This window comes from Vicia villosa, linkage group LG4 (assembly GCF_029867415.1).
Source record: "Vicia villosa cultivar HV-30 ecotype Madison, WI linkage group LG4, Vvil1.0, whole genome shotgun sequence".
NCBI classification, from domain to species: Eukaryota; Viridiplantae; Streptophyta; class Magnoliopsida; order Fabales; family Fabaceae; genus Vicia; species Vicia villosa.
The window spans coordinates 191095702-191108458 of NC_081183.1; positions in this window are offsets into that span (position 1 = coordinate 191095702).

The window sequence follows — 12757 nt, forward strand, 5'->3', positions numbered from 1 at the left end:
AAAAAAAAGATTGGACGACTCTGATTTAAAAGTACAAATTTTAAAATTATAACATAAAATTAGTCTATTTCTTTTAAATCGTGCGATCAAAATTCAATGATTAATATTATTGTAAATACGGGTTTTTTTGTCGACAGTTGATTCAATTTTAATAAACATGCGCGAACTAAAAATCATAATGTAATAATAACAAGATACTTTAAAGTTGAAAAAGATACTATAAAAAGAGAAATCTTTGTCGGGAGATTTGCTTTATATCGTAAGACATACATGTGATACTTTGTGTATGATATCTTAACTTTTTGTATTTTGAAGGGACCTATAGAGGGACCTCTGAATCCATGTCTAAACAAACAAGTTGCATTAGAAATCAAATATGACAGAAAATGAGAGGGTAAGATAGGTGGTGGTGTGCAGAGTTAGGGATAGGCCCACCAACCACCAAGTGTAAATTTCATGGCGGGTGACTTGACAGCAGTCTAGCTAGTGTGCTTCCAACAAACTATAAGATGCTGTATTTTGTGGAGATGATAGCATGCTCCTAAGTTTTTTGAAACATGTTAACTAGAAAAGTCTCTAAAAAATTTTGAGTCACTATTTTAAAACATTCTCCGAAATTTCAATAATTTTAGAAGAGAATATTTTTTTATAATAACGGTCAGAGAGAATCCGGATTATATTAGTGTGCTGCATACACGTTCTGATGACACTATTGAAATTGCAGAGCATGCAAAAGTTTCTTAATGAAGACAAACAAAATCAAATTAGAAAACAGAAATCAAACGTATGTTTCAGAATATTTATCAATGTGATATGCTCTTATAAATATCTATTGAATGGAATAAAGATCACCTTTATAATCATTTCCTCTTATACAATATCTTAATTAAATTTTACTTTTTATTTATTAGTTAAAAGGTAGCGCATTAACGGTGTAAAATAGTTTAATAGAAATCTATCAATCTCTCATGTCATTAAATTGTTTTTTTAAATAAAACAATATTTTAATTAGATACATATGGTGATTAATTAATCATATAAAAATGTTTTACAGAGTATCTGTGCATCGCTATTTTTTCATAAAATATATAATAAGGCATCCAAAATTTCATTGACCTAAAGCTAAAGTAAGACCATGATTTTCGGTATTTCATTTTCAGTCATTTTGTTGTGTTAAAAGGAAAAAAAAAAATCATTAACTTTTACTATAAAAAATAAATAGGTTCAATAGTTATTTATTGTTAACTCAACGTAATTAATTTTTTTAACAATTTAGAAGTCTTAATGTATCAACCCGGTTTATATTAGATATAAAGATTTTTTACATTATAAGTTAATCACAAATGTTTATTTATTTGAAATATTTTTTCCCTTTTCTTTTTACTCCTTTTAATGATTATGGTACATTAATGGTGTAGAATCAAGATGCCAATTTCTCCTTTATTATATCCTTTTTGCAAAATCTTTTTTAAGCATGGCCAACATATTTTTTTAATAAGCAACACTTGTATTAGGAGAATGGGGTATTAGGGGTCTCCAACTCTTACAAGAAAGAAATCAAACAAACAAAGCTAAAAAAAACCAATGTAATCAAATATAATCCGTCGAACTTTTAAACCACCCGTAAAAATTACAAACAATTTTATCTTTCTAATCAATTGCGAGCCAATACCAAGAGAACCACATAATCGAAAAGAAGAGTTTATAATCAATATAGGAAAGTTGAATATCTTATTCATAGATTTAAGTAGGGGTGTTCGTGGTGCGGTTTAGGCAGTTTTTACGAAAAAAATTATTCGAACCGCAGAAGAAAAAAGTGTACAGTTCAGTTTGATTCAGTTGATTTTTAGAAATAAAACTGAAACAAACCAAACCAATGCGGTTTGGGTTGGTTTGGTTTTTTTTTAAATATTGAGTCATACATATACATATAGATGACAACATAACTTTGTATTGAGTCATTTATGCGTTACCAAGTAACAACAAACTCATCATATTTAAACAAAAACTTTCCATTTAATATACAGAAATAAGATTAGATAAAATTAGAAAAAGAAATCTAAAATAATATCAAAAATATTATAATGAAATAAAAAAATGTGAAAAATTAGAAGATATGAAAAAGAAAGTGCAAACGAGATGAGAGATTAAAGAATAAAAGGAGCATTAAAAACGTAATTGAAAGAGAGAACAGTAGAATAAATAATAAGATAGAAAAAAAAAACTTAAGAGATGAGAGACTAGAGAAAAATAGGAGAGATTTGAAAAAGACTTAAGCTGAAACCTTTAGTGCGAGAAAGAAAAAAATCATTCGTAATCGTAAAATTAAGGCATAATAGGTTTCAGTTTGGGTTGAATGTGGGTTAAGTGAATGTTGGTTGTAAGATAATGGAGTTTAGTTTGGTTTGATTTGTAAATTATAAACTGCAAACTGAACTAAACCGTGTAGTTTTGTTAAATAATGATCCAAACACATCTAAAACAAATGCGATTTTTCACAATTTCAATTTAATTCGATTCAATTTTACAGTTTTATATTGGACCGATTTAATTTTAAATACCCTATAAATTTAAGTAATAGTAATGAAATCAACAATACTTTGTCTTTAACCAAAGATGAAGTAATAAATCCAATAAGCTTTTGAGGTGTCATCTTTAGAAAAGTAAGCAACTGGTTCCACGAGGATTAATATTAGTGAGGTCGAGGGTTTGCTTTTCTAAGACTTCACGCGTTGAACCCAAAATATGTAAAGATTCCCATATATGAACGAAATGACTAAATATACATTATTTAAAAAAAAAATAGAGATTAATAAATAAAAAAATTAATATTTAGAAATAATGAGTTTGTCTTTCAAATTAACGTAATGGTTAATCAAGATAAAATATATATTGTGTTGATAGTGATCCTTAAGATAAAATAAATTGTTAATTCATTATTAGTATTATTAGCGATAATAAATAAATAAAAAAAATTAAAATAAAAATGAAAAAGTGTACGAAAAAATATGAGAGATTTAAAATTTTAATCAAGAGAGAATTATTTTATTTTATCGGTAAAGTTTAAAAAATAAATGTCACATACTCACATGTCAATTTTGATAAAAGTTAATATGGTAAATTGTTGAAATTGGACATATATCATGTTGTAATAGAAAATGAGAATGAAAACAAAAATGACATTACTTGATTACTTAAATTCTTTTTTTAAGTGTAAATAATTTATAAAAAAGAGCAAACTAAAAAGTTTATGAAATTGATTTTTAATAAAAAGAAAAATTGATTTAAGTGTAAATGATCAGGGTATTTGACTGTTTATGTTTCTAACACTACCCGGGCTTTTTTGTGAATCTTAATAAACTTGAGAAAAACTATTTATCTCACATTCACATTCAGCTATGTTATATTTTACTATCCTTCAATTGATTAAAGGAGATTTAGCTGCCATAAACTTTGTTGTTTGTGTTTTAGGCTAACAACTTAATTAATTTTTTTCTTATTCTCACATCAGTATTTAGTTCACGGATCGTCTAATTAGTTTTAAGGATAAACAAGTGTCAAACACATTTGATCTCTTTTTTAACACATTGATCGAATACTAGACCAATTAAATATTTTCTTACCTTGTAACAACTTTTCATAATAGTATAATACTCCCCATGTTCTTCTTTGTACGTTCAGTCATGATCAGCTTTTTATGCATATCACCCGCTCTCACTTTCTTGTTTTATTTTGGTTCAACAAAGACCACTTGCTACTTCATTTGCCACACTACGTATAGATAGTTTTGCAATTCTGCAAAAGCAACTTGTGGTTGTAAACTTGTAATGTATAAAAGTACTAACAAGTGAACAATTTCTAGTGGAAGAAAAGCACTTACAATATTAAAGGTGGGCTCGCTTATCATTTTTTTCTTATTGTGTGAATCTTGCCAAGAGGAATGGAATAGTGGAATGTTGCAACCATTTTAAGCCACCATTCATAGAGGTGGCTTCTTGTTGTGGCAAGCTATTTCATGTAATACAAACAAGGCCTATAACTTAGCATGAGATTCGTTTTGAGATATGAAAAGTTGATTTTAAATGAATGGTACTCTAAAATTGATTTTGTTTATAAAGTGAATTGAAGATAAAGTTATTTATATTTTGATACAATTTTTTGAAAGTGAATTCAATAATAAAAAATTAATATAAAAATTAAGGTTAAATTCAAAAGTTGGAAATTATAATTTCTAATATAATCATTAATATTTTTAAAAAAATCAAACATCAAAATCAATTCTAAAATTTTAAAATTATTTCAACTCTTTCGAAGTAGAAATCAAACATACAATGAAAAAAATAGTCTGAATAAATTGATTATGTAAAATTGATTATGATTAAAAGTAAGTTAAATGTAAAGTGATTTATGTTTGGATAATTTTATATAAAATTGAGTTGAACAGCAAATTTTAATGTAAAAAATCATGTTTAAACTCAAAAGTTAAAATTCTGTCTTCGAGTAAAATCAGTTGTTGAGACATCTTTAGAATACATCTTTAGAATTGTGTTTGGATAAATTTTTGTAGAAATGAGTTGAACAATATATTTCAATGTAAAAAATCAAGTTTAAACTCAAAAGCTACCAAATTCTAATTTCAAGTATAATCAAGTCTACTGGCAAAATCAATTCTACTTTAGAAGAACCAAACACCTTAAAATCATTTCAAAATCAATTCTACATCTTTAGAATTGATCATGAGTCTTGTAAAAGTGGAACCAAACATACACTTAGGGTATGTTTGGATTGGTGATAGAAAGAATTGATTCTAACATAATTGAGCTTTTGCTAGAATTGATTTTTAAAAAATTGAGTTTTAGCATAATAGATTTATGTTTGGATACATTTATGTAAATGTGAGTTGAACAATAAATTTCTGTGTAAAAATCAGCCATAATCAATTCTGGAGGCAGAAACTACAAATTTTAGTTTCAATTAGTTGAATCAATTATGAAGACAAAATCAATTTTACTTAAAAACAAAAACAAAACACCTCAAAATCACGCATAATCAATTCTACATCTCTAGAATAGATTCTGAGTCTTGTAGAAGTGGAACCAAACATACACTTGATTTTCTATGTATAATATTGATTTTTATCATATTTAGTTGCTCTTGAGTATATTCAGCTTTTCAGAATTGATTTTACTTTAAATTAGGATTTCTAACTTTTGAGTATTAACATGATTTTTACACTAAAATTTAATTTTCAACTCCCTTATACAATGATTTATCCAAACAATAATCACTTTACTTTCAACTCACTTTTTTTGAAACAATTTTATATAATCAATTAGCTCATAATTAATTTTTTTCCCACCACAGAACCTAACACATGTTGAGTGTATGTTTGAATTATCCAAACTTAATTTTTTTCCACCACATAATTAAATTTATTGTTCAGCAGCTTTCGCAAAAACTTATCTAAACTTAAATTATTTTACCTTCAGCTCAATTTTAACCATAATCAATTTTTCATAATCAACTCACTCAAAAACATTTTTTTCACTGCATAATCAAACACAACTAAATAGAATATCAAAATTGATTTATATTGAAACTGGTCTCTGTAATTTATAAAATATTTAATTTTAGTCCCTCAAATAGTTGTGGAATAAGGACTAAAATATAATCTTTTATAGATTGTAGGAATCAATTCAAGTATAAATCTATCGAGCAAAAGACTAAAACAAAAGGATAATGAATAAAAGCAAAATAAATAAATAATATTTAAAAGGATCAAAATCAAACGAAAAATTTGTAGAGACTAAAATAAAAAAAGTACTACATTTGCATGGACTAAAACATATTAAATCCGATCTATTTTATATTTCTTAACTATGCAATTGAAAAATTTTGTATCACAACTATATAGAAAATCAAGATCAATAAAATCACACCTTGATATGAAATCAATGAAATTAAGGCATTTGAGTGTTAATTTTTGGTGAAAATTATGTCACGTTTAACAAACAAGGAGTTCAATGAAATCAAGGCTAAGCAGTCACAACTATTCAAAGTTAGTCAATCAATGCAACAGTAATTCTTTCTAAGACTTATACATTTTTGTACAATAGGTACTCTTTTACTCTTTTTAATTTTCAATCTAGTATTTTTGCCATGAAAAACCCTAGTGGCACCTGCTTGCGAATGATACATGCGTTTAGGGTCATCTCCGATTCAAACATTGACATATAGCAAGGAGGTAACCTTAAGCGACCAAACAAATCGGTACGTCATAAGTATCGCTTTATGGCTATATTATGCAAGTGAACAACATGTCTTACACTTAAGGACTAACCTTCGGTCCAACCAAGAATTTTAAATCCACTATAATAATGCAATGCACTGATGGTATTTAAAGCTCATTGAATAAATAATGCTAAGGCAAAGCTAGAGAAATGATGAAGGAATCCAATGCCTCAAGTTCAGTTTTAACAAGGTTTCTAAAATCCCTCCGACAATGTGTGGTGACAGCCAATTATGGAAGAGGCTAAACCTCTTAGACAAAAAATATTGCACTCAAACACCATAATCGATACAATCAACAGGAACATTGGGATAAACCTTAATTTTGTGAATAGGCCAATGTATATGAAGCTTTATCCTGAACGGATAAATATATTAGTGCCTTTTCTGAAGGTTATAAACATTTAGGCATTGCAAAGAAGTTTGAGGAAGATTGAAAGTCAACTACGAAGAATATTGGAAGGTTTAATTTATAGAATAGAGAGAGAAAATAGAATGAATTCTAAAAACTATAGTTGTTCCCTTTATCATTGACAAGAATGTCATTTTTATGGTATCCTTTTGTTCCACCAAAATCAATACAAAGCTTGGTAGACATGGAAAGATGTTTGTACGATAGTTTTACTGACCTCGGCATGAAGTTATGCAAATTTATCAAATAAACTTGAAACAACAAATAGATGAATAAATAAGATGTTTTCTTAAGAGAGAAATTGGCCAAGCAATCTTGACATGATCTGAACGAATTGGATTCCACAACATTATGCATCAATCAATTCATCCATAAAATAAGAAGAAAGTTATTCTAATGATTATATGAAACTCGATTCCATGACATGTATGTTAACAAATGAGATCTTAAAAGTAAAAAATCTATTTATGTCATACCTTGAAGCCTATTAAAGGGAACATAAATAGTTGAAGATGAATTAATTGACTGTTTACTAGCATAAGATATCGATGACAGAAGATAAAGAGTTGTATACTATCTTAGACAAATCTTAAATGGTGTTGATACTCGCTACACTTTTATTGAGAAATTTTGTTTATCTCTAAATTACACATGTACCAAATTCAAATATTATCTATTTCCCATAGAGGTTTTTGTTCTTTTGTAAAATTCACATAGTTAGCTATTTAATCAATAGGCATGTATTGTATTGTTCACTATTGAAATAAACCATCAAACTTCATTATTTTGCATTAATATGAGCCTTAAAAGGTAAGTCAAGATTCTATAAACACTTGAAAGTTTACCAACACTTGCCATCAATGTCAAATTGTGTGTGTTGATATAGGGCAGGTCGAGAAACCAAAAAGTGATTAGAGTTGGTGTAATCATCATTAGATTGGAAGGGAGGAATTTGAAATTCAAATACTAGTTAGATCTTAAGTTCTCTAAAAACCAAGTCAAATATGAGGCAATGATTATGGTATTTAAGATATAAAAAACATGGCGTAGAAATACATCCATATTCAAATCATTGGTGATTCCCAATTAATGATCAAGAAAATCATTGGGGATTACAAACGCTCGGAAGTTGTGAAATGGCTAGTATGTTGCTATGAATGTTTGCTTACGTGGCTACATGTTACCCATTGCTTCGTCTAAGAGGAATGCTTTTACAATCGTTGCAACCAAATACTACACCAAATGGGTGGAGACTCGGCCAATGATAAATGTATGACAAAACGAGACTATCAATTTCATATTGCATTAGATTAAATATAGAGTCGATATCCCTAAATCAATGATGACTTATCAAGGAACAATGTTCATTGGAAATCGAGTGGTTTTATTCATGAAAAAAAGTGGAATAAAACTAATACATTTATCCCTTTACTAGACACAAACTAATGAGCAATTTGAGGCAACTAATCAAATATCAATTTATTTAATCAATAAAAACTTTGAGGATAAGTCGAGAAAATAAATTGAGTGTCTGCAAGAAGTCCTTTAGGCCATAAGAAATCCCAAAAATAATTGGAATTGGTTTCACTCCTTCCCAAATCACCTATGATTATAATGCAATGTTACTATGAGAAATAATTTACAAATAAAACCAAATTGATATTGATGAATATGAATAAGTTGTGATAATGGATTTGGATTCTATATATGATGTATGGGTGATGGCGATATCTATCATTAAAATTTCAAAGCATAAGATGGTCATAGATTATAACAAGCGATTCAAACTCAAAGATCTACTTAAGGTGATTTGGTTTGGAAAATTTTATTACTCAAAGAGATTAAAGATCCTAAATTCGGGAAAGAACTTTCATTGTCATTAAAGTATACTTTAGAGGAACTTGTCAGCTAATGAATATAACATGTGAAGGACTTATTAGTCATTAATACAATGCATATGGGCATTTATTTACACCTTAAAATATATAACATATTATCATAAATTGACAATACATGCTATTAATAGATAGTCGAACTCACCTTTGCTGATAGCAAGCTAGAAGAGTATTAATACAACCAAATATAGGTCACTAAAGTGTTCTCAAGTCTATTGGGGTCTATCATGGCCGCAAAGACTTTGGACTCAGTAAAGATGCGGTAAAAATGGAGAATTAGACATTACGATAATGTTATGTGTTGATAAATCCATTAACCAAAGAGAACATATATAAAACCACAATCTAAAGATCAACAAAAATACTCCTCAAAGTAGAAGATTGAGTCGAATGTTAGTCGCCAAGACTACCCACAATGAGGGATTCACTAACTCTATAGGGCGCCGCGATCTAGCCATTAGCTATTTTATGCATTTTTATCTCTTTACTTTATTAGATCATAGATTAGCTATAATACAAGATCATATAATTATTTCAAAAAACCATCAATCAAATCATGCTATTTTATGCATTTTTATCTGTATACTTTATTTGTATGCATTTTGTAATTTAGTAAATAATTGCAATTGATTTCACTCCTTCCCAAATCACCTATGGTCATAATGCAATGTCACTATAAGAAATAATTTACAAACGAAACCAAATTGATATTGGTGAATATAAATAAGCTATGATAATGGTTTGGATTTTATATATGATGTACAGGTGATGGCGATAGCTAGCATTAAAATTTCAAAGCACAAGATGGACATAGCCTATAACAAGCGATTCAAACTCAAAGATCTACTTAAGGTGATTTGGTTTGGAAAATTATATTATCCAAAGAGATAAATATCCTAAATTCGGGAAAGACCCTTCATTGTCATTAAAGTATACATTGGAGGAGTTTATCGTCTAGTGAATATAACATGTGAAGAACTTATTAGTCATTAATACAATGCATATGGGCATTTATTTAAACCTTACAATATATTACATATTATCCTGATTTGACAAGACATGCTATTAATAGATAGTCGAACTCACCTCAACCGATAGAAAGCTAGAAGAGTATTAATACAACAAAATATGGGTCACTAAAATTTTCTAAAGTATATTGGGGTCTATCATGGTCGCAAAGACTTTGGACTCAATAAAGATGCAGTAAAATTAGAGAATTAGACATTACAATAATGTTATGTGTTGATAGCTTCAATAACCAAAGAGAACATATATGAAACCATAATCTAAAGATCAACATAATACTCCTTAAAGTAGAAGACTGAGTCGAGTGTTCGTCGCCAAGACTACCCACAAAGAGGGATTCACTAACTCTATAGGCCGCCGCGATTTGGCCATTAAATATTAGCTATTTTATGCGTTTTTATCTCTTTACTTTATTAGATCATATATTAGCTATAATATTAGATCACATAACTATTTCAACAAACCATCAATTAAATCTAGCTATTTTGTGCATTTTTATGTCTTTACTTTATTTGTATGAACTCTGTAATTTAGTAACTCAAGTCTCATCAGACTTAGCGAACTTGAGAGTAGTTAATGAACTCATAATTAAGGAATAAGATTACCCTCTCAACAAAGTAGCTTGAAGAAAAAGATAATTATTTTTAAAACCTATTAGCCGGTACCTTTACTAACTTTTAAATTCAAGAACAAAAATATAAAGTATCTATCTGAAAAGAAAAAAAAAACTTACATAACCATTTCAAAATTTTGATGTTTTTTCAGATTGATTGTCATGGAAAATCAATTATACAATTCTCTTAATTATAATTTAGTAAATTAATTATACAATTTTATTTAATTGAAATTTAGTATATTCTATTATTTGTCTTTCTTAACAATTTTTATTGATTGGGATAATCTATAATTTATTTAAAGTGTAAATAAACGATCATGTGTTGTTGTATTTCAACTAACCTTGAGATGTAAGATGTTGTAGTATAACTATTAATTATTGTCTGTTGGAATGCGAATGTCAAAAGGGAGAGAGAAAAAAACCAGCTTAGCGGCATCACAGTGCATGAATAAATGGTGAACTATTTCTGGGGCGGAATGGCACAGAGTACACAAATTGTCTAATCTAACACCTTTTTATGTAGGCTGCATTTGGTAGGAAGGATGTTCTTCACAAGTCTCCACAAAAAAATCCTGATTCTGCTGTGAATTGGTACATTCCAAATTAATTTCCACATCTGCTTGTTCGAAGTGTTGGAGGGGCCTGGCCGAATATGCTGCTTTGCTGCTCCAAGAAGGTGATAAGCAAATTTAACCGAGTACTCGTCATGTTTCTCATTGTACCAAATCAGTTTGTTCACAGGGCCTCTCCTTGACAAAGGAATATTCAGAATTTGTTGCACTGTCAAATTGTCAAAACACTCTCTTAACGTCTCCCTCTTCCAGGTGCCAAATTCTTGACCAATAAGATCACAAAATTTGGCATCACCTTCCAAACCGCAAACTCGGTTGTGAACTTTGAAACCCGCTGATTCTGGTAGCCAGTTATCCTCACCAGATGTGAATCTGTTGACCATTTCCTATCCCCCACCTTGCTTCTATAGAAACAACTTCTCTTGCGCTCAATATTCTCCTCCAGACATAGCTTAGGGAGAAGCCTAAATTGTCATCCCCGATATTACTTCTCCAATAAAAGCGCCCTTTGAACACCTGTTCCAACAAGAAGTTTCCCCCATAAAGTAATATCTAGTAATGTTTGCCCAGAAGACTGACATTGAAGTCACTGAAACCACGAAAACCCAAGCACCCACACCTTTTCGCCGTAGCCATTTTCTCCCAACTGACCCAGTGAATTTTTCTCTCACCCTGTTTTGAACCCCACCAGAATTTGGCCAGCATGCTTTCAATATGATTACAACACCCCTCAAGAAGTTTGTAGAAGCTCATTATGTAGCTTGGAATGGCATGAGCTATAGCTTTAATGAGGACATCCTTTCCCGCGCGAGATATACATTTTTCCTTCGAACCATTGAGCTTCTTCCAAACATGGTCAATCACAAAGGAAAAAATCTCCTTCTTTGATCTAATTAATAGAAGATATTCAATGAATTTAAAAAGTAAACATTAAAAGTTTGTAGTTATAAATTTATTTTTAACATGGAAATTATTTATTGAAGAGTGTTAAATTCGTTCATCTTTATCATGTTCTGGATTCAACTATGGTTTCATCATCGATGAGTAAAGTTGAAAATAGTGTTTTCCAGTGTTGTTGAAAGGACACTTAATGATTAACTAATTTATCTGGGTACATTAATTACTCATTGAATTTTTAAAAAATTGATTTTTTTTGTATATAAAATAAATAATCTGTCGTTATAAGTTCCATTTTGACTTAGAAAATTGTGAAAACCTCTTTAACTTTTTGCTGAGAGTGTTGAATCCATGTTTGACGTGTGGTGGATTCAATTTTTGGTTTTATCAACTGATGGATTCAATTTTTGTCTTCAACATGGTTTTGATCTTATTTTATCAAACATAAAAAATAATCTTGATGAAAATAAAAAAGGCAAAAAATGATTATGTTTTAACAATCATATTGGTTTTAGTCTGTTACTGTTAGCTGAAGATTTCGTTTTATGTTGTTTATCCTTCGAAGGAGTTGAGAATCGAAGAAAAGGTGGTTACTGATGGTCATCCCTTAAAAAGTAAAAGAATGGCTACTGATGGTCATGCTTCAAAAAATAAAGACTTCTAAGTTCGATGAAGATAAGTGAACGCTGAAAGATTAATGAAAGCATATGTCTTCGGGACTTAGACAAAATTCATGGAATATGTATTCAAGTATTACTACTTAGCGTGTTTTTAGTAGTGTTTGTTTAATACACTGCCACGCGTCGAAGATGGACTCAGGCGGGAAGATTTGAAATTCGAAGACGGTTTCGTAACCGTTCAACAACAGATGGCTTCGCTGGAAGTTCTGATGAGAAACGTGGCAGCAGATTAGTATAGGACCGTTAAGGTCGAAACTAGTATAAATAGGAGTCTTAGTGTTAGGATTCTGTGTGTTCATTTTGTACAAATCACTCACATATTTACTCAAGTATCAAGCGTTAAGAGAAAGAGTTCGCTGAGAAAATGTACG